Consider the following 20,701-nt stretch of genomic DNA (forward strand, 5'->3'; position numbering starts at 1 on the left):
TCATTGTTCCAATAGAGAAGCGGCACATCTAAAAGATTTTACGGTAAAAGTCAATGCGAGAAAGCGATGCGGTCAATTCATCAACGTGTGCTCTACTTTCGGTCACTTCTCAAGCTAATTCAAACTTTTGTCTATATATATATGTATATTGATACATTACATATTAAATTACAATTTCCTTGGAAACTTCCTTAGTAGGTAAAAATCTTTTTTAGTAGACTTCCTTAGAGAAAGATTGAGAGAGAGAGAGAGAGAGGGAGAGTGGAGACTTTCAAGTCCCAAAAGTTAACAAAACTATTATGTTACGGAAAGGTAATAAATTTTCGACCTTATTTTTTGCTTTACAGATTTCAAGGAAACGCATTGTGTTTGCGTATCTCTGCGAACTATAAAATTTATAAAATTTATGATCCCTGCATACGTTTAAAAAGTTCATTGACAAATATCGCAAGACTCAGATTATATTGTAAATCCAATTTGCGGACAAGGGTAATTGGCAAAAAATGCAATTAAAGCGATTTAGGTGAGACGGTAAATGCGGTTTGGGCTAACAAACTTTTTCACGCTGAAAAGAAAACTTTCCTCTGTAATCTCGGGATTTATGAGCGCACGCGCACATTGTAAATACCGAAATTTCACGCGCTGATCTATAACCGGTCATACATTATCTCGCGCGTCTTTATTTCGCAATTCTGCAATCGTATATTACTATAAATCACGTAATTTATAACTATCTACGTTACATATACACTTATTAAAGTCATGACATTATATTAGCCCTTCGAGCGCAACTTTCTCTACGGTCGGCTGCGACACGTGTCACATACCATCTCACCTTATCGTTGTTTATCTGAGTCGGCCGATGCTCAAGTAAATACGGACCACCATGCAGCCTACAATGTTACAGAGATTTTCTTTATGCCTGATTGTCGGAAAGGGGCTGACGAAGATAGACCGCATAGTTGTTCGAATTTTTTTCGCGAGGCTCTACCGTAGTTACGTAAAGGAAAATGATAAGGCGGTTTATCTCCGCCACGGAGTACACCAAGATCTTGTAACATTCTCGGTATTATCCGTTGCATTCGGGCAAACAATTTCCTTTACTGTCGTTTTTTTTACCTGACATTTAAAAGAGTCAATTTCCGACCATATTTTTTATCCGTAGATACTACAATAAAAGTTAATCTAGCGTTTTTAAAGACCTTCCTTTTGTCATCTTAAAATTTTAAGATTTTTTTTTTTTTATATACTCATTCACGCAATAATCTGGTAAGCAGCTGAAGTTAAAAATGACAGATTAGGCAATGACGTTGTGGGTAGAAAAATACAAAAAGTCCTAGCAATAATTCAAATCTTACGAAATATTTTTAAATATTACTTTGTAGTTGATATATCCCAGTATTTGAGATATATATATATATTTGAATTAAATTACAAAAATGATTCTATTAATGTTATGACATCAATATTTTTAAGATATTAAGTATTTAAACAAATTATAAACTTTTTAATAACGCGTATGAATTTTTTTTTTTTTTTTTTTTTTTTTTTTATTGATTGAATTCTATGTGACAACTTGATTTCACGCTTAATCATCGGGATACTTTTGTTAAGAAAAACCGAATGGATAAAAAGATGTGTCCGCGTACCACGCGAATGTGGACACCCGGTGCAAAAATGTACACGTCGTATAACAGAAATTTCGTTTTACGCGTAACATTTTCGCGCGTCCGCGCTTTTTAATGGTCCGTTTTAATGTACATAAAAAAAATATAGCGGCGTAAACCGACGCGTCGGCGAGCGAGAGAAATTAATTGCGAATGACAAGCCCGCTGATGGCGGAGAGAGGCGCGCGTTTCATAAGATTACACCGTATCCGTCCTTGGTGTCTGATGCGGATACCGTGTAGCGGTGGTATAGGGACCAGTGGATTCGAGACCCGCGCGTTTCTCTGATAAATATACGCGCGAGCGTGTATACATATGCCGCGTTCACGCGCCGAGAGCCGTGAGGCGTGCACGGGCGGTTATACGATGAGAGCCGACACGTCGGTAAATTTCAGCGTGATCACACCGGCTACAAGCCTTACGACAAACGAAAGGCGCGCAGGCCGCGTACCGTAATATTCCGTCGAATTTACGGGGCGCCGTACGTTACGACTTTATTACAGGACACGGCGCAGAGGTAACCCACGAGGGTGATGTTACGTTCCAATGTGGGAATGTATTTCCATTTCGCTCCGATTCAACGTCGATTATCGTGAGACTGGGTGTACTGTCGCGCGAAACGGCATACGAGAAATAGGCTTGTCGTGACAGCTACAACGTGCCTGGATTGCTCGTATAAAGTCGACATCGTTAACGTTGTCTCTTTACGATGTATGTCACGTGCAGTCATTTTTTCAGATTTTGTTATACAGATTTTATATCATTATTCGACAAACATGTAATTCCACGTTTGAATATCTTCTATCAAAAACTCAAACTATTATACTCGTAGTTCAAAAAATAAACTGCTTCTAAACATTTTATGATTTAACGTATGCAATTTATTTCTATTCGAAGTGGACTTTTTAAATTATTGAAAATTAATTAAATTTGTATTCTTCGCGACGTCATTAGATGCCATATAATTTTTTTTTTTTTCCGTTAATACTATATTTATTTCATATGCTTTTATCTATAGTTCTTGCCTATTTCGGGCTTAATCTATCTTATCAAATTGCCATTATATATATATTTTTTTTTGCTTTATCCTTAATTACTATCTATGCGTTGCGTATCGTAGGAAAAATATAAAATAAAAAAAAAAAACATGTAATTAAAGCCATATAATTAAATCAAATAACTGTATTCGCACTTAATGTAACATTCTGGATTTATGGACCATAATGTGTTCTCGTTATTCACTGATGGGATTATTATTTCGGATTTCGGATTATTCTTTATGAAAAGAAATGATCGATGATAGAATTTTTTTTCGTAAGAAATTATGGATAGTAATTAATTTTGCTTCCCGATTGTTATTGTTAAAATTTTTAATTAACTGACGCGCCGCCAATTTGATTGACAATCCGAGTTTATTTACGTTCCTCTTGTGCAAAGTAGAAATTTACATTTTTCCACAAGTTGAAAATCGCCACGCATGAATGTTACTTGTGAGAAGAAGCTCGTTACACGACTAGCTACAAACCGGTATAACAAGGTCATGTAGCGTGGAGAAAATAGAAAACAGCTTTAGAAATAGAAAATAGAGGGCGAATTAAGGGCCTCGTTCTCTCGAAGAACCATAGTCTTACGACGTAGGAGGGCCAGAAAGGAGCGATCTCAAAAGTCGCAACCATTGAAACTGGCAGAGGGTGACCAATGTTATTGAAGTGCTGTTGAAATAAATTTTACATTCGGAAAAGAAGAGAGAGTTCCGCTAGGCATCTCAAGCCGAACACTGTTGTCAAAAAGTCAAACAGCCGATATTGAAATAAAGGTCACGAAAACGGATCAAGGATTTGTATCTTGTCGCTAGAAAAAAAAAAAAAATTGTATTTTCCTCAAACTTTCGAAAAACCTAACGGACTTATCTACATTGCTCGAATGAAAAAAATATATGAAAAAAAAATAAATATTACGAATAAAATATATCTTTCGAAATACAGATTTCACAAGCAATATATTAAAATACATATTTGAGAGAAGAAAATTTCTAACGCTAAGAATACAAACAATTTAATCAAATCGAATACAATTTTCTTAGTAAGTTTTATTGCGCGAAAATTAATTTAATTAATCGAATTTAATATACAATAATATACGAAGATTTTTCCTTTTCTAAAATATTTACGCCTATGTCAGTCTTATCATTTATCGACCGAATTGTCGCCGTATAGGGGAACTGTTAATTAGGACCTTTGTCGAATCGATACAAGCCTTAAGGTGGAAAGGAATCCGGGGGTGCAGCCTAGTAACACAGATGATAGAATCCGATAGGACCACGTAGTGGATCATGCAGATACGATCGGGATTCCGTATTTTCGCGACTAAGCCAGCGGACCGCGCTCCCCGGGCGGACTGTTATATTTTCGTGAGATGCATCGATCGTCGGACGGATACACGTCCCACGAGGCTCGTTAAGGGGAGACGATCACGCGCGCGCGCGCGCGCGACAAGGACAGAATTATCGTAGAATGGCAAGAAATCCGACTCCCCGTAGGCGGCTTTATAATGCTAAGACGTCGCCTACCTGTGCATCGTGGCACTTATTAAATCTCGCTCTGGCATCTCTCCTCTCTACCTTTCATCTCGGGTTACCGCTCGATCGGTACTCGCAACCAATCGTGTACTGCCTACGCTTTGAATGTCAGAGAGTTCGCGTCGCGAGATTTGTAGGAATCAACGTCATTTATCCTCGCGCCGTGTCGTCTCGACGCGCGTCTTCCCCAACATTTCATCGCCAATCGAATATTCGTCCTGGTCGTTTTAATCTTGTATCTCCGTCGACAGTTGCGAACTTGCCAACATCGTTTTTTACTACATACAACATGCTCGAGAATATATGTAGCTGTATATACGCGTATATATGCAGGAATCAAAAGAGTTCTTTCGAGGGCATCCTCAGCATTTCGAGAAAGTCGGAAAAGCGTATCAGCTCGTCAAGGACTGTTATTAGATTTTTCACTGAAGAAACTTTCTTTGATAAGTTTAGATGCGCGTTGCGCAACACAGTTGCACCGTAGGAATTTCCTCGCTAAGTAGATACAAGTTGTAAAAATAAACGTCCACATACGAAAAATTTTCAAGAGAACAAATATAAATGAAACGAATATTTTAATACACAATTGTCTCTCTATAAAAGTTTTAATTTATTCTTGTTGTTTTTCTATGTGAAATTAACTTTGTAACTTCTTTTGCATAAAATGAATAATTGCAATCATCTTTCGATACAGGAGAAAATTGAATGACAAATATATGTAAAATGAAAAACGACTAGAATAAAATTAAAAGAGAAGAATATTATATAAATAATAATAACAACATTCTATACACATTTTTTATCATCCATTATTTATTTAGTTCAGCCTTTGAAAGTCCTATTTCCGGAACGACATTATGTAATATAATTTCATAGTTCGAAATTTCCACACCGATTGTTCGAAGCGACGTGTGAGTTCGATCGAGAAGGCGGAGCGGTCTTTTTACGTTGTTTGCAAACTTGTGCGGAGCATATCGCGTCATCGCGCACTTTCCAAAAGCGAACAATGGAAGGGAAGTTGCCGTCTAGACATAAAAGCTGAAAAAGTTGCGACTGCATCTTCCAACGAGAAGGACTCCGTCGTGCGCGAGGCCGTATCCTGAAGATGGCCAGCAGACCCCCGGAGAGCTCGTATAGTATATCGTCCGGATAGCATCCTTCGACGTCCTTCCCCCCCCCCTCCCAAACCCCCCGACGCAGCCGACCGACCTGCAGGCCGGGAACGAACGTTTTGGTCACTTGAGTCTAATATCAATTTGTGACACTCAAAAAAGAAACGTCTCTACCTAACACACGTATACATGATGAGGGTTCCTGGGAGAGCCTCCATCTCTCTCGTTTCGAAAGCACTTAATTTACATTAATTTTATTCCACGCCCAACGGAACGTATATAGACTCTTAACAAGACCATATTTCTTTTAGAGTAAACACTCGTGCATTTTGATTGGCGTTCTGATGCAACGAACGGCTTTCATCAAACAAACAAAACAAAAAAAAAAAAATCAAGAAGCGTGTGATTATAATTTCGAAACATCTCAGAATTACTTGCGAGATCGATCGATCTAAGTCGACGCGTAACGAACATTTGTCGGATATGCTTACGAATCTCAAATGAATCAAGACTAAATTACGATCGAGTGCATGACGCATTATTATGAGAATCTTGACGCATTGTTATGAGAACCCTAATAAAAAGCGCAATGCAAGAGTGCACCTGGAAACTGGTGCAGTGTTCGTGCTGATATGACGGCGTTATCAACGACGGGGCCTGATCATCCGACCCTACCGGTGAGCGCGATTATGTAGCACATACCATACGGATGATAGATGACAGGAAGTCGTAATCTACCCCTTCGCTATCTCCCGACAAAACTAGCGATTGTTTACAGCGTGAGATTTTTAAATAAGCTGTTAAGAAATTTATTCATGCCCCCCCACCCCCCACCCCCGCCTGCCATCTCGTCATTATTTGTGCTCCGAACTTTTAACGATTCACACGATAAACTAAAACACAACGGCGTGCATCGCGTGTCGACTCGCGATCGACTCGTGAGACAATGCTTCGTCGACCGTGAAGAGAAATCTCTCCCTTTTCCCCCACCCCCCCGGGGGGATTCTCTCTCTCTCTCTCTCTCTTCCTTCCCAGAGAATCTTGTAGACGATTCATTCCGAGATACGAGAGCCGAGTCGCATCTATAAGCTAATTTCACGTTGAATAAAAACGCGTAATCCTCTGAAAGGGAAATCCATTTAACGTTCGTCCCGTCCTCTCAAGATAAATTGCTTTTCGGGGGTGTCTTTCTAAAGCGACGTTGCAGGAAGTTCAGGGGGATGACGGAGTTTCTTTGCGAAAGACCTGACGAGATCAACCCCCGCCGGGAATCCCCCTATTTTGGTTTCCTTGACTGGTTGGACGCCAAGCGTAACTGTCAACCGTAAACCGACAATGAACGCGGACGTACGTTGCCGAAAATCCACAAGGGGCGAATACCTCAATGTAAACTTCAATATGCTCGATTCCTATTTATGTATGTATATCTTTCTCTTCCTCGTCCTTTTATATTTCGTCTCGATGGTATTGAGTATTCTCGCTCTTTCGAAAACTTTATCAAACATTTCACACAACGTCTCTCTCTCTCTCTCTCTCTCTCTCTCTCTCTCTCTATATATATATATATATATATATATATATATATATATATATATATATCGTATCTAGAAAAATATTTCTTTCAAAATAATGTTTCAAATTGTCAATATTAATATTTTTATTTTATAAAAGAGGAAAGCTCATGAAATTATCACGAGTATAATTTTGATGAGTTTGTAGATCGTGATTGATATATTGATATATATTGAAACAAAATATTAAAAAAAAAAAAAAGAAAATAAATATAATAAAAGCGTAAAAAATAAATAAATATAATATAAGCGTTGTTGCACTCTATTTATAACTCTTCTTCATAATAGAAAAAGATTAAAAAGCATGACAAGTATGAAAATAATAAATTGAAAAATAAATAGCAATTTTGCATATCGATTATTATACACACACGTGACGATTATATATGTATATATTTACATTATCCCTATGAGATACATAAATTATGTTTATGTTTGTAAATCACTTTGGCAAATAATGCATTCCGATAAATCGTATTAGCAAACATTTGATTATTTGCTGAATTGATACGATTGTCATAGCGCGATTAGAGCGGTCTGAAATAATTTTAGATCATTCTTATTTAATGTCATCGGGGTTGTATTATCATGGACGTGTAGACTGGAAATAGATTCGTTGCATTTTCATTGCGTTCTTGCGGACGCTGTCATATAGCCAGCAGAGCTCGCTGCTAAATTCGATCGAAGCTGCTGCGACCGCAAACCCGCGAAAAGGAATAGACAGCCTCGCCGTATTTTGACCTTTAAACTCTCGTCGAGAGCTTCCTTCTCCCTCCCATCCTCGATCCGATTACCAAGCCGAGAGAGAGAGAGAGAGAGAGAGAGAGAGAGAGAGAGAGAGAGAGAGAGAGAGAGAGAGAGAGAGAGATTGCAACGGACCACCTGGCTCGTACGGAGAATTACATTCACTGTCCAGACGAGTAACGCGTCTGTAGAGACTCTAACGTCTGAAGCCTCGCGAAATGGTAATCGGAACCAATCCCGAACCGATCGTCGCCGTTCCTTTGCGGACGCCAACGGCAGACGTTGAGGAGAAGACGCCAGACCCCCGGGAGTCTTCCCCCTCGTTATTGCTCCATCAGGGAAAAGCGTATGCCCGAGGGTCTCGTGTCCCCTTGCACTTGGTGGGGGATACCGGCTTCTGCGCGAGGATATTACCTTCGCCCACGAGAAAACCGACCATCTATGTATATATTATATATTTGCGAGAATATAGGAATATATCTCTCAAATGTAGTGAGACGTCTGTGTGCGAGCAATGAAGGAAGTCGCTCGGCATCAGATCACGGATACGATGCGAAATTTATTCGACGTCGAAACGAATGCTTAACACGAAGGAACATCTGATCGCTATTGACACAAGGCGATGGCAAAGTATGCCATTGTCAATGTGTCAAACTTTAACACAGAGCGTTTCTCGACAAGCGTGGAGCTGCTTTTTTAATTAGAAGAAAATTATCTATAATATTTATATTTTTCTTGTGTCTCTCGAATAAAGGAGAGAATAATAAAACTATTCTCTCGAAGAACTTTAAAAATTATCAATAATGGACTTAATATATATATATAAAATTTTGTCTATTCTCTATTTATAATTAATCATTGGGCCCATCTTATTATTCCGTCCCTTATCGTTCATATTGCCTCGCGTGAAAATAAAAAAAATACGTAACGTTACGGAGATATTTACAGAGATTCCAGTGTACAAGATACAACGATACTCGCCTTCTCGCGCCCGGTTTTACGACCGTAATAAACATGCCAGCTCGACATTTTTCTTTTAAACGCGAAAAAACCCTACTTTTTCGCACGCGTGTCCGCGAAAGCGCATAAAATTCGAACAGTAGCGGACAGTTACACGATACTCCTTCTTCGCGCAACGAGACTCAATAATTTCCCATTTTACATCGGCGTAACACTCGAACGACGAGATGGAACGGCGATTGAGTGGTGGAAAAAAAAAACGTAGGATTTTTCAGCTGACGATATTTTTAGCTGGTAATTCCGCGATAAAAAATTTGTCGCAAGCCGCGATTTAATCAGCATCGTATTTCCGGACGACGACGTCCGTTATTACTCATTGATTCGCTTCTTTCCATAAACCATTTCAATTATTAGGCATTTTTACAGACGTCCTTATCGATAAAGTTTATCAACGAACGAATATCGGCGACAAATCGGATCGTTAGCAGCGAGACGGCAGGCGTCATTTAACGGCAGCGACGCGCGAATTGGAAAGTTTATCGCGTCGACCCCGGGATCGTCGAACTCGCCGCCTCGTGTCCTCGAGCCTGCGATCTCGATCTCGAGGAGGTAGGTAGGTAGGTAGGTAGGTATAGGTACTCCTCGGAACCGGTCGTGACCGTACCTACGCGAGACGTCGTTAATGCCGCGCGAGAGCGAATCCACCTACGAGTCGAGGGGTTGACCGCGTCTCGCCGCTCGTAACCAGCCCGAAAAGAAAGCAGTAAGTCAGCTGGAGAAGCGAGGGGGGAGGGGGGAGGGAGAAAGGGAGAGAGAAACCGCGGACCGATAATAAGCGCTCGTGAATCCCGAAGACCCCGAGCGAAGGGGGAGGATGAAAAGAAGGGAGAGAGGATCCTGCGCCGGCCGTCTCTCGTTATCCACGGCGCCCGGGCGTGACGTCATCTCGCGTGCGCGGCCTAAGCGCGGCCCTAGCCCGTGCTGCGATGCATCGCGCGTTCCCCGTCGTGTGTACACACAGGTGCGCTCTTACACGGCGATACGCCGAGTATCGTCGCGTGCATGCATCTGCACGCGCATATATATATATATACACGCGTGGTTGGTTAAACGTAGGCCAAAGTCGGAGTCTCGCGCGAGGTTGCGACAGCAGCCAACACGTCGAGAGATGCACGAGATGCTGCGTGATTCGCTCGCGTGTACCAGCACCAGCTCGAGCGCTGCATGGTGGGTGGGGAGGGGTCGGGGGGTGAGCCGAGGGGCCGGTAGCCTTGTCGCGCCGAAACTCGACGAAAACACACGAGCGCTACGGTCGTCGCTTCCCCTTCCATCAATCGTTCCCCCACTCTTCGTCGTTGACTCCGGCGCTCTCGTCGTGCCTTCCCGCTCGCGTTCGCGTCACTTCGGAGTCAGTGCGTCCGTATCCGTGGTCGGGATAGGATCGCGACTCGTTTGTTCGGTCGCGCGTGCCTATCTTTCTTTTTCTCGTCGATGGTGAACGCGCGCGTCTGCTTGCTTCCAAGCAAAATATTTGGAGTAAATACTGTGGTGTCTGTAAGCTCGATTCGGAGTAAGTACATATACACAACCGCGACGTTTCATATGCGCGTGTATAAGACACGAGAAACGCTTGTTTACGCATCTGATTTATAGTGCTCCCGATCGCTCGTACATCGTGTATACACGACGCGCCACTGGCCGATCGTGCAGCGGCAAGAAATAGCGTCTACCGAATGTCCTCCATCCGACGGGAGGACTAAGCGTCGTGTTATATATCTGACGGAATCGAGCTCCGTCGTCGATCACGCATCTCATTTTTATCACAACACCAGGGATATAATGGATTAATTTACGGAAAGGCGCGGCTGCGACTTTCCGACGGACTCTCCGCGGACGGACAACTCCGGAGCGGAGAACGGCAGGAGAATCCGCGCGATAAATCAAGGTGAGAATCCGGCTTTGTTTTCGAGAAGGGTTGGCGCGCGATAGCCTCCTCTCGGGGTCTTCCATTGACCAGCCTCGCCGCGCGGTACAACTGTTTTGCGTCCTCCTCCGTACCTTTCTCGGAGGCTCTCTCTCTCTCTCTCCCTCCCTCCCTCCCAGACACATCTCGTTCCGACGAGGCTTTCTCCTTCCCCCTTGACTCTTTCCCGTTTCCCTCTGTCCAGGGCCCTCTGCGAATGCTGCAAACGAGCATCCACGAGCGCGTAGCATATATTCCGCAAGCCTCCACCAACTCTTCGTCCTCATCCTCATCCTCCATCCTCCAGCCACCACGCTGTTCCTCGCGCACAAGCGGACCCAAGGGAGATACGAGACCGAGAGAAAGAGAGAGAGAGAGAGAGAGAGAGAAAGCAAGCGTCGTTTCTCCGGGTTCGGCTCGGACGACGGATCTTGATTGCAATTCTGCTCTATACTACACGCCGCCGTATCCCTATGCAAATCCACGCCGGCGGAAAGTCGTCACAGTTGAGAGACGAGCGTGAGGATCTATGTTCCATTAAATATAAGTCCTCTTCTTTCTCTCTTTTGCCAAACGAAGTAACCGCGCGTACCGGGTTCGACAACCTTTCTCCAATTTAACGACTGTGAAAAATTGACGATCTACCGCTATCGCGAAACGTGACGTGAAAAATTGACGATCCATAGATGTTTCAATGTTTCGCTCGGAATAGCGTCAGCCGGGCAATCATAAGCTAACGGAGATCGATGGAACTAGATAAATCACATCTAAATAAGCGTCCGAGTCCATTATTTCGAGAAAGCGACTGGTGAAATCGATCATTGATATCCAACAGAAATTCGAGCTATTATAAGACTTCTCTCTGCGATCCGCAAATTAATTTTACAGATATATGAAACGATTTCTATATATATATATATATTTTTTTTTTTTTTTAATTATTTGTTTAAATTAAAATTGCTCAATAAAATAAATTATTTTTGAAACTAAAATTTCTCGCTTCCAAGCGTTAGATTTATAAATAGAACGCACGGTTATTCGCGAATAGACGTTACGCTTTATCGGATATGTACACACCAAGAGTGCTTAATACAGTGCAATCATTGTTATCCCGCGGGATGGCGGATGCTTATTTGCTTAATATCCCAGTTGACTGTGCGAATCTGTTGTTGCGCTTTCTACCGTCTCGGAGTCCGCACGGAACTTTACATAAGCAAAATGTTATACATTATGTATCGCGCGTAGTAACATTAGATACGATTAGTAAAATTTCAGATAGACATAATTACAGATTTAGAAGCATCTCAGCTTACGTTAAGCATATATTAATATATTAGCGTGATGTGTAAATGGGTTCAATTTTATTGCGTAATATAATTCCGTCAATTTTCTAATATAAATTTCGGAATATAATTCGAGGAATTTAAAAAAAAAAAAAAAAAAAATTAATATCAAAGAATTTTTTTTTTTTTTTTTCCCCTCCCCAAGAAATGCATGTCAGAATTTAACTTACGATCATTAGATGTGAAAGATTCACGTCTAATTCATTTTCGCGCGATAGTGAATTTTTTGGAAAAGAAATTTTAATTACTCGTTTACCATATGACCGCGTAAGAAATGCGAATGGGAACACCATGCTAACGTAGGATCGCGCATTATCAACGTATTACCATAAATGCGCGACGACAATGCGAGAAGTCGGGGAGATGACCTTGGCTTAGGGTTCGCGTCGACGAGAAAGCGGCGATGTTCCCTCCGTTTGCCGAAGCAGTCCCGAGAATATAATCGAGAATCCGTCTCGAGGATGCAGGCTTTTATATACTCTCGTTGCTGCCGCGGACGCAAATCACCGGGAAAAAGTCGGTCCGCCCGATAGAATGTATCGCTTGTTTGGACTCGAGCGAGATGTAATCCGACGCGCGACGAGGAGAGAGACAGAGTGCGAGAGAGAGAGAGAGAGAGAAGAAAGCGCTGCAAAACCGCGCATCCGACGTTTATCTGTCAGCCTTTTTAACGACTATCGCGCGCAGCTTCCGGCATACGTATATATCGGAGTTCTCGTTAAATTTGCGTCGCGTACACACGCACGATTATTTTGCGTTCTCGCGCTCGTTCGCTATCGTTTGGATTCGGCGTTAAATACCCGCTTTATCGCGCCTTAATTTTCCCCGGCGGATGGATGGGATATTTACGAGCGACGATAAGAATGACACGCCCGCTCTGCTTCGTAATCCGGGAATGTTGATCGTAGGGAGCCCCGCAAAAGAGCCCGCCGTTGCAACACAACCGTACGTAACGCCTAATTACGTTCGCCGCGGACATATTGTACATATTTGCATCGCAAATCTTACGCCGCGTAGCCGTCATCGACGCCGTTAATTTCGTTAAGCCGGCCTTATACAAGCACACCGAGATAAAAACACCGATGTACGAGTATGAAAAGGGAATATTAATGCGAAGGAAAGATATCGACGTCACTTAACAATTTTAAGATGAGTAACTGAAACGATATATTGGACTTTATCGATAAAATTGAATCGAGAGATACTTGAAGATGATTTGCGATATATAAAAATATATATATAACTTCTATTTTACTTGGTAGAGAAAGAAAAGATGCTCATTCCTGTATAATGTATCGTAATAATACATATTTGATACCGAGGTTCCCTCGTACGATATTGGAGGGTACATTATACTTTCAAAATATCAGGACATCCCTAAAGTATCGGGATATTGAAGCGTAGTATCTTGGATATTTCGAGACCGTTTCGCAGGATCGTTACTTATACCGTGATAAAAAAGAAACTCGATGGAATTTCGACGAAACCCTCCATTATGGAATTTGCCATAACGGAAAATCCTTATCCGCATTTAGGGACAATCTCTTCGATCGTTGTTGGAGCGAGATGTTATCTTATCGTCTTCGGAGCTCGCGTGACTCTCGACAGTTTCGTTACGCGAAGTCGCGGGTTTAACCCTCGCCATCGGAGTCGTGCACTTTCGAAATGAATCGCGGAGCTCACTCGACTTCCACGTATAATGTTGACAAAAGCCTGAAATAATGTAGCAACGATAAAGCGTTATACTTTGAGGTATGCTTCGGGGAATGAACGAAGCTCCAAGTTTTCCTAGCCCGAGACTAGCGCTAAACTCCTCTATCTCTCTTCTCTATGAAAGCTACGAAAAATATAGTACTGTATACTGAAACATATATTATTTACATATATATATATATATATATATATATATATTTAACATTCTATATTAAAGATTATAAAATGAGAAATATATAAACTAGAGAGAGAGTTTCTTCGACACAACTTATTGACGTAACGTCGGATGTTTCGATATTCATTTGTCTCTTCAGCCACGAGGTATTAAATAATAAAGAGAGAAAAAAAAAGGGATGTAGGTGAAATGAAAATAAAATTATTCTATGACCGAAAAGACACAAGTGTCGAAACGTTCCGTATTATGTCAGTTAAATTGTGATTGATTTTATTAAATTTCATGTGGATTAATTCAAATAATCTTATCGTCTCAAATTTGCTCAAATTGTCCTTAATTAATTTTTGTTAAATCGAGAGCTTCCCCCTCCCCACCCCACCCTCCCCTCCCCTCTCCCCTCTCCCTTTTTCGTTCCTTCACGATAATAAAATCGAAAGACTCGGTCGAGCGGGGGATATTTAAGGACAAGTAATAATTATACCTCCGTCTTCTTTTTGTTCGTGCGACGCGATCGTCGCCTGGTAGAGGTAATAAAAAGAGACCGAGAGTTCTCTGGTTTTTAAAGTGATATATCGTCCCGTGTGCAGGTGGGAGACGTCTATGAGCGGGCGATCCTCTCCCTTCCTCCCCTTCTCTCTCTCTCTCGTCCGCGAGCCTTTTGGATATTTCAGAGTCCGTCTGGATCCTTTTACGACTCTCTCGGGCGAGGCTGCTACGTTCGCCGGCGCAATTAGAACACGCTATAATTGACTCGTTCCGAATTGCCGGCGAGAAGGTGGAATTACGTCGCGAGCGCGCCGGCTTCGGATAAAACCGGGTCGAGCGTACCGAGCGTGTTAACACACATCGGAAAACGATACAATTCGCCCTGCACCGCGATTATTTTATGGGCACTTTATTGAGGTGGGAGGGGGGGGGGCTAACTGGCTTTGGGGGGGACAACGAACTAAGCCACATAGAGCGATTTTATAGACCTACGCGCCCGCTGGAAGAGGTCATAAATCATTAACACGATCGAGGGTTTGCCGTTGTGGTTCTTGCATTTATTCCCGTAATTCTCGGCTAATTATTGGGATTGAATGTTCCCTTTAAGTGTCTTAAGTGTCTTAATTTTTCAAGCAAAATGTATTGTATCAAGATTTATCTATTTTTTTCTTTCGCGTATTGTATAAAATTTTTTTCATACAAATCCATTTCTCTATTTCTCCTAAAATATTTATTGCAGAGTTTTATTGTGTGCTTACTTTATTCTTGCTTCAATTTACATATTCAACGGCACGATCGAAGGGGAAAAAAAAACAATCGAGGAGTGTCTCACTGTCGCAATACGTATACATTTTTGCTGGAATTACTTACACGTTACTACGCATTCGCATTACTTCTCATTGATTTCTAACTTCTATGGCACAAAACAATAATAATCCAGACAAGATTAAAACATCTTAAAAAGTAATAATGATATCGTTATAACATCTTTAGAACGTCTGTTAAATACGCGTGAATAATTCTCCGAGAGTCAAATTTATGATTATTTATTAATATTTTAGATAAATAGATAAAAATCGCAAAAAGATAATTTTTTAAATTTAATAAAATAAATTAAAATTAAATTAATTAAAAATAAATAAATTAAAATAATCGATCTAAAAGCATGTCTTTTACAGTTGAACCCGAATGTAAATTTACCTGTCATATTATTTATTATTAGATTTGCACGGCGCATTACATGGGATTACCTGGGTAATTCCCGGTAATTTGCAATACATGTATATATTTTTGTTGAGCGAGACATCTCTCTCTCTCTCTCTCTCTCGAAAAAAAAAAAAAAAAACACATGATGCACGTTTTCACGAGAGACACGCACGAGCCTATCGAGATGGCGGGCGAGAAAATACATTTTCACCCGCTTTGCTTAGTCCTCTTTGTCAAAAGTGTACTTTGGCACACTCGACACTCGGCCCCCGCTACATAGAGGACGTGTCCGACTGTTTTGCAAATGGATTCGATGGAGGCTACAGTGACTTTTCGAGGCCCTCGTCTAAAAGATTCCGTGAATAGCGAAGGCGATTTGGGAGCCGTATGAAAAGAAGAGGGATTAATGAAAGAAAGAAAATGTTTGCCGAGGTTGAAGAAAGGAGTGCGGAAGAGTTCTCTTAAACCTGCCCGGGTTGCCGGTTTCGCCGTCTTTTTTTTTTCTTTTCTTTTCTTTTCCTTTTTACTCGAATGCTCGTTAAAGTTTACGGCTCTTTACGTCGCGATCGAGTAATATATATGAGAAGTATTGGATTTGTAGAAAAAGAGTACGTCATGCTCGTATTTGCAATCTCGGAGATAGTTATTATTTGCCGCGAAACTTGGTTCATTCTGTATTATTCGCGAATGACGGGACATCGGATGAAGTTGAATCTCTACGGGAGCGATATTGGATTTTGTTATTTCTCGTCTCTGATTGTTCGATAACTTATCGAAGTGACGAGATAACTCGTCAAAGTCTGTATGCAAAAGATAATGGTTCATAATAAATTTATTTATCATAAAATTCTAAATTGTGCAATAATATAAAAGCACATAAAATTTTCAATATCTTAATTGCACTCAGCATTTACATGTATTAATCATACATGAATCTTTAAACCGAATAAAATAGATGAATAATAAAGTTAAATATAAAAATTATTTCTATTAAACAAATTTTATTTGTTGGAAAAATTACTAATGGATGACAGTATGAAAATTAACTGCGTGACACTATAATATTATAATATACGCATATCTTTTGTGGCGAGATTATTAATTCGTCATTCCGATATTGCATTATTCTCGCATGATGAAATAACTGACGCATATGATTCATGTTAATGAACCAGAACATATAAAATTTTCCGTACCCGATTTTCATAGATGGCATTAAGTTACTGCATGGCGGAGTTCTATTGTTTTCGTGTGGTAATTGTTGCTTACACCGAATAGATGACGTTGTCTTATGTCAATTTAGCGTCAGACATTGTTCAGATAAGTCCATTTGTGCATAAGAGAAATCATTAAAAATGGAGAACGAAAGGTGCATTTGCGGCATGTAATGCTATATAAATTTCGGAAAGGCGTGAGTGTTGGGATTGCACAAAAAAATATTCAAAGCGTTTATTTGGACCGCGCTCCTGCTCTCCGAACAGTCAAAAAGTGGTTTGGCAGATTTCGAAATGGTGATTTCAACATGGAGGATCAACTCCGCTCTGGACGGCCTTCTGGCATTGATGATGACATTGTGCATGCCTTAGTGGAAAGAAACCCAAGGATTACAACTGAGGATATTGCTGAGAGGTTGAACATCGATAATTCAACCGCTTTTCGTCATTTAGAAAAGCTTGGATACATTTCCAAGCTTGATACGTGGGTGCCGCATCTCCTGACTGAAAGGAATAAGCTGCAGGAAAACTGCAGGAGTTGCAATGGGAAATTCTGCAGCACCCGCCATATTCTCCAGATATTGCGCCTTCAGATTTTTATCTGTTCCGGTCTTTGCAGAATAGTTTAAATGGCAAGAATCTCAATTCCGAGGAAACTGTCGAAAACCACCTTAGAAACTTTTTTCAAGAAAAACCAAGTTCTTTCTTCAAAAATGGAATCGACAAGCTTATAGATCGTTGGAAAACCATTGTAGAAAAGAATGGAGACTATATAATTGATTAACAAAAGTGTTATCTCTAAAATATAATCTATTGAAGTTTATATTTAAATCGGGCACAAACTTATGCAATCACCCAATAGAATATATGTTAGAGACACTTCGAAAATTCGCGTGCTACAAACTCGACGATAACGTGGATTTATCGATAAGAGATCGGAGTGACGATAGCGAGAGATATATCGTCTATGGAATCCAATATTTGAAAACTTTATGATTCGTCGTCAGCCGTATTTTTCTACAAGCTGTTAACATTTTTAATCACGTTTTTCTTTTTTTTATACATCTTTTTACTCGTCGCAAAGTTTGCACGCGACATCCATTTCCAGTTACCAAAGGAAAGGAGAAAAAGATATTCCGCGAATGCAGCATCTCAGTAACATTCTCCTAGATATCAACAACGAAGAATCTAACGATGTAAAAATCTACTATATCGACGCGCGCGAAGTCGTGAGCGAGGATGTAACATCTATTCTGTAACATTTTTCTTCCGGCCAACATTTTTCACGACGCGGGTTTTTTTTCCGACGAGCGCGGAGGTTAAACCTTTAATTATTTTCGACCGTTATACGCGCGACCATCCGCCACGGTATTGCCGTTCCTGTTGTTTCGCGGAAAAGCTCAACGAGCGTATCTCGCGCCACCGCATTTTTTTCACCTCCTTCTCTCCGCTGCCGCTGCTGTTTCTCTCGCGGACGGAACGTTTTACGAGGAAATTCGCGCGCCGAGCCCACTTCCGAACCACTCGTTCTACCTTCCTCTCTGCAGCTACGGCAGCTCGTCACGGTGTAAACAGAGAAACGAGAAGGAGCGAAAGCGACACCCTCCCTTTGTCTTGCGTACCTCCCTGCGTCGAGGCAGGTGAAACAAGAATACGCGTGTGCGTACGTGCGTGTATGCGCGTGTTCACTCGTGCGTGCGAATGCATCCACGCTGCAACATTAGTTATTCACTAACTACAGGCTACGGTGAAGACTATAGGATCGAATCCTCGCGATAAACTGCTCGTTGTGATATGGAATATAGTAATCATTCTTATGTAATACAGAACGATATTCACTCCTAGGAGCTATTGTTTAAAGTAGACTGAAAATATAATATATTATTTCATTATATTGTACATGTGTCTGTACTTTGTTTTATCTTTTTTTTTCTAATTTTTATGAATTTTTTGCGTTTCTTCTTTCTTAAAAATGTAATAATTTTTTTAATTTATATTATAATATTTAATCTAATTTTGAATCTAACGAAAAGATAGATATAAAAATTTTCATTATTCTCTTATTATATTTTACGTTAATTTATGGCTGTGTTCTTCGTTCTGCTAAAATTCATGAGAATAAAACATTTTTCTTTACAATATTTTTTTTATGTATAATGAAATGACACAATTAAAGTTTTTTTTTTATTTCAAAATTATTAACAAATAACGACAAAATATAAAGTAATGGACGATATTAGAAATTGACAGTTTATTTAATATGTGCTGCGATTTTAATAATATGTAATTCCGTAGACACGAACCGGTTCTACATATATAAGGTGTACTATTTTCCGATAATTGTCATGCGGAAACGAGTCACATATAGCGACAATGACGCGCTTTTTTTTTTCTTTTTGTCGCTTTACCGCCGTTACTCTCCGTTCTAATGCGGTTTTCGCATTAGAACAATTAACGTCGTCGGTTAAATCGTCTCGCGTCATTTCATTTAAATCGGAGGCGAGAGATGAGGAATCGCTTGACGAGGTTTACGTTTTTTCGGCGCGCCTAAAAAGAAACACGATATCTCGAACGCCTCGTCGCGCTGACCGGAAGAATACGCCATTAAGAACGATTTATCGCGGATATGAGAAGTAGCCCGCAGGCTTTATTTACCTTACAAAGAGCGCCAGTGAATTAAGCGAGACAATGTCGAGGGAAGCGCACGCAAAACTCCTTGGTACATCACCGCGAACCGGTTGTGCACCGACAACAATCCGGCTGTGAGCTAACTCTCAGTTAACGATTCGCCATGCGAGTCTCTGGATTACAGTGTTAGTTGTAATATGGGGAAAAACTCACGTACGGAATCGTTAATGGCTACGCGATCGTTAAACCTTTTTTTCTCACATCCTGTCTATAAAATATTGTATTTGCGTAGACGAGGAGATGGAACCTTTCCTGCTTACCGCGTATCCTTTTCAACGCGTATATAAGTGCGTGGGATATTATTTTTTATTATATTTAATTGTTTTTCGATCGACGGGTGTGATATTCGATCAATTTAACGACGCATAATTAATTAAGTATATATTACACAACTTTTAAATAGATTCACATAGTGTTCCATATATTGTACATTGATTGCATCATTAAGTACTCAACATAAATTCTATACTTATATCGAGAAAAAATATGCGATCGCTGAATATATGAATATTTTCAGAGAAGCGTAAGAGACTTGAATTTAAATTTAAGTTAATCTAGATTAACAGCATCCCGCGTAGGTGCAACCAGCCCCGTGGCGCCCGCCCCCGCTGTCGCGATACCCACGATGCGCCACCTCCGCGTTTCCTACGCGAGAGAAAGACGGATCACACAGTGTAATAACGCAATGGCGCATAATTCGGGATCGCAAATGTATCTTAACGGCCGAGAATAATGGAGAGAGGAAAAAATATTGGCCGCCTTCTCTGCGTTTAAATCGCGCGGAGTTAACAGCCGAAAGAGGAGGGCAGTTAGTCAGTCTCTTCGTCTTCTTTTCATCATCCCCCTTGCCCTTTCGTTTGTCCCTGTCGGTCGCCTCTATATCTTTCCTCGTCAGACTACCGCAGGAATCTGCATCGAAACGCGGAGGTCCCTCCTCGGGAGGTCAGGGGACCCCCGTGGATCGCTCCGAGATCCCCGATTGTGATTCTTCGGCCGGGAATCTGCGGGTCTCTCCATTCCATGAAGCAACGCGCTTCGCGAATAAAGAAACGGAGTGTCGCCTCTCGCGCTGCAGGCCTGTCTGATTTACTGAGCGGGACGAGAAACAGTACGCAGACGCCAAAGAAAGACATAAGAATAAGCTATATACAATATATATATATATATAAAGAGAGAAAAAGAAAACAAAATATATTTTCAATGCACAATAGCAACAATAATACACACGTATACACTTATAAAAATTAAATAAAATCACGTCTATTGAACGTTGCGAGAGAT

At 40.8% G+C, this 20,701-nt stretch overlaps 1 protein-coding gene across 9 annotated transcripts in view; it reads left to right on the plus strand.

The window, feature by feature from the left end:
- The window catches only part of Fz2 (frizzled 2), a 102,133-nt gene that overhangs the window by 57,808 nt on the left and 23,624 nt on the right, over window positions 1–20,701 (plus strand). For 2 of the 9 annotated variants that reach the window (XM_070304809.1, XM_070304808.1), the window contains exon 1: window positions 10,055–10,577. The exons of 6 other annotated variants lie outside the window; for them this stretch is intronic. The gene's annotated coding sequence lies outside the window, so the exon portion shown is untranslated. Of the gene's footprint in view, window positions 1–10,054; window positions 10,578–20,701 lie in introns of those variants that run through there. One more of the 9 variants, XM_070304810.1, reaches the window with a different exon arrangement.

The sequence above is a fragment of the Polyergus mexicanus genome, unplaced genomic scaffold, assembly GCF_030449975.1.
Source record: "Polyergus mexicanus isolate NDT 795.1 unplaced genomic scaffold, iyPolMexi1.0 SCAF_12, whole genome shotgun sequence".
In the NCBI taxonomy this organism is placed as follows: domain Eukaryota; kingdom Metazoa; phylum Arthropoda; class Insecta; order Hymenoptera; family Formicidae; genus Polyergus; species Polyergus mexicanus.